This window comes from Apium graveolens, chromosome 2 (assembly GCF_009905375.1).
Source record: "Apium graveolens cultivar Ventura chromosome 2, ASM990537v1, whole genome shotgun sequence".
Classification (NCBI taxonomy): Eukaryota; Viridiplantae; Streptophyta; class Magnoliopsida; order Apiales; family Apiaceae; genus Apium; species Apium graveolens.
The window spans coordinates 250,541,347-250,544,336 of NC_133648.1; positions in this window are offsets into that span (position 1 = coordinate 250,541,347).

The window sequence follows — 2,990 nt, forward strand, 5'->3', positions numbered from 1 at the left end:
ATTAGTCATTACTGTATATGTGAGCGAATCGTCTCATAAGATAAAATGAGTTGCAATGAAGCATAACATCATTATATAACATCATTATCAGCGAGTTTGAACCGAGAGAAGAGAGAGCGGCTAGAATTTCAAATAAATAAAATACAACGTCTTAAGGATGTATATAAAGGGATAACAAAATTTGTGCACTACTCCACTAATTAATTAAATCGCGTTAAATAATTAATTATTAATCTGTAACCGACTCGAATTAATATTCAGTCAAATCAATTATAATTATCCAAATAAAAAATGAATTAATTATTAATTATAATTATATGACTTAAAGATGTATATATAGGGATAACAAAACCAATTAATGTGGAAATAAGAATTAGCAAAACTAGTCCGTGATTGGACGACCCAATTTTCTGCTACATTCGTGTCCGCACGTCGCTCACGCGGTATTTGCAAGCTTCGTATTAGCCTCTAAATCCCATGATTTGCACCTCTTGCGTGCACGTAGAGGATGGAACAATACCTAAGGAAACTGGTTTTGAAGATGTTGGTTACACATATGGAGATTTTGCTGGAAGCTGTCAATTCCTTGACCAAAGACTTGTATCATGGTACAGTAAGAAACAACAATTTGTATCAACTTCCAGCTGAGGATGAATACATATGTGCTGGAATTTGTTGTGCTCAAGTGCTTTGAATTAGTAATCAATTAATGGATTATGAAATAGTGTTACAAAAGATTCCCATTATTTGTGGCAATACTAGTGCAATATCTATTGTTTCTAATCCTGTTAATCATTCTAGAGTTAAGCACATTGATGAGAGGTATCATTTTATTAGAGAACATGCTGTAAATGATACTATTGAGCTAATTTTTGTTCCAATATAAAAACAGTTAGCTGACATTTTTACTAAACCTTTGGATGGAGCAACTTTCACAAGGTTTGTAAGTAAAATTGGTATGCTAAATTCTTCATCCTAAGGCAAGAACTCAGCTAACATGTTGCAACAGATTAATTCTTAATAAATCAAAATTAATTTGATTTAATTAGGAATTAACTAAAATATAATTTATACATATTTCAGAATTCTCTGTATATTTATTTCTCAAAAATAAATCCAACTTGAGATTTTTCTGATTCCAAGAAAAACTGTCAAAATATTGGTTCACATTATTGATATGTGAAATCGATATAAGACAGAGTCTAGTAAAAACAAAAGTATGTAGAGAACTAAGTTCATGATAAGTCTAAAATGACTTGTGTATAAGTCTCTCAATGAATTCTCGATAGACTTCTCGATAAGTCTTTTCATGATTTCTCGACAAGCAATGTAGAGATCTCGATATACTTATCGATATGAAGTTCTCTTCAATTCAAATTTTAGAATTCTCCATAACTCAGAACTTGAATAATTTAATTAAATAATTTATTTCAGTAAAATACTTTTGATATAAAGATAATTCTAATTTTATGTTGAATTCTCAATATAAATTAGAATAAATTAGTCCAAAAGGGCAAACTGGGTATTTGTACAACATATTGATATGTCACTATCTAGTTTTCGATAAGAGTCAAGAAAATGACATCTCGACATGAGTTCTCTATAAGCCACATGACTTCTTTACATAACTTTTCAGCCGTTCATTATTCTCTTATCGATAAGTCACACCTCAACACTATAGATACCAAATATCTCGACATAACCCCTCTTTACGCTTTTGAGATCTCAATTAACCTGATTACTGCGATTTTTCACCATTCTCAAATCTGTCAAGCTTTCTCTCTCACAAACACTTACCCACTCAAATTCCAAACAATATCAAATGGCATCAAACACAAACACTGTAAGAGCAGCAATCACCAATGATGGTGTTAGGCCCTTAATCAACTGTAGAGGGGGGTGACTACAGTTAATACAATCAATTCGATAAAGGTTCAACAGAAATAACAGTTTTTATATTAACCGATAAAAACTTATTACAAACGTACTCACTCGAAAGGATGAACAAATATCCATGAGAGCTGCTAGGTTATGCGAAAGATATAACAATGTCGCAATACTTATAACATGAACCTAATTTGTGCTTTATATAGAGCATAACTACATAATGTATAAGGAATCCTATTCTATTAACAACAAGAAAACCTATACAATGCTTCTGAGATAAAGTCCTTCACTGCCTTGAGTTCCTGTTTCCTTTTCCTTATCGAAGATAAACTGATGTGACAAATACTGATTACATCATCCGTTGACATCATCATCCGTCAATATCATTATACGTCGATATCATCATCCGTTGATGTCATCATCATCCATTGATGTAAGTTTTGATATGAACTTCTGATAGTTTCTGCTTGATATCATCAATTGCTCCTAACAATCTCCCTCAACTTGTTCATTATAGAAATATGGACAAGTTCCAATTGGTGATGTCAAAACTATCTAAATGCAGGAATCAAGTATGCATATTCAATCTTCCTTCAGTGAATATCAGACTTTACTCTTCTTCCTGAACTGCTTCTTTAACTTGAGCAATGTCAGAGGTTAATTCCAGTTCCTCAGCTCAAAAATCTCCATTAATTTTCCTTCTTTGATGAGTTTGGCTGATTTCTTCTTCTTCACATTTTTCTTCAGTATCATAAGCTTGAACTACTGTATAGATCAGATCTATCAGCATTTGAGATTTAGTTTCCTTAGATACTGTTTCTTCTTTGCAATAACTTTGGCTTTAGACTTTGAAATATTTGACTTCTCTTCTATCTTCTCTTTTCCTTTAAGCTTCATATCAGCAGTTACAGTAACTTGTGATCTGAGATCTTCTGCCTGACTGATTTCCCTTATAACTACAACTCTGGTTGGTCTGTTAGAAGGATCATCTTTATAAAGTACTTGAGAAATAACAACAATATTATTCCCAGTGGACTAACAATGAGATTTACAGAAGGGGGGTTGAATGTAAATCTCAAAACTTTTTCAAGTTTTGAGCAGTT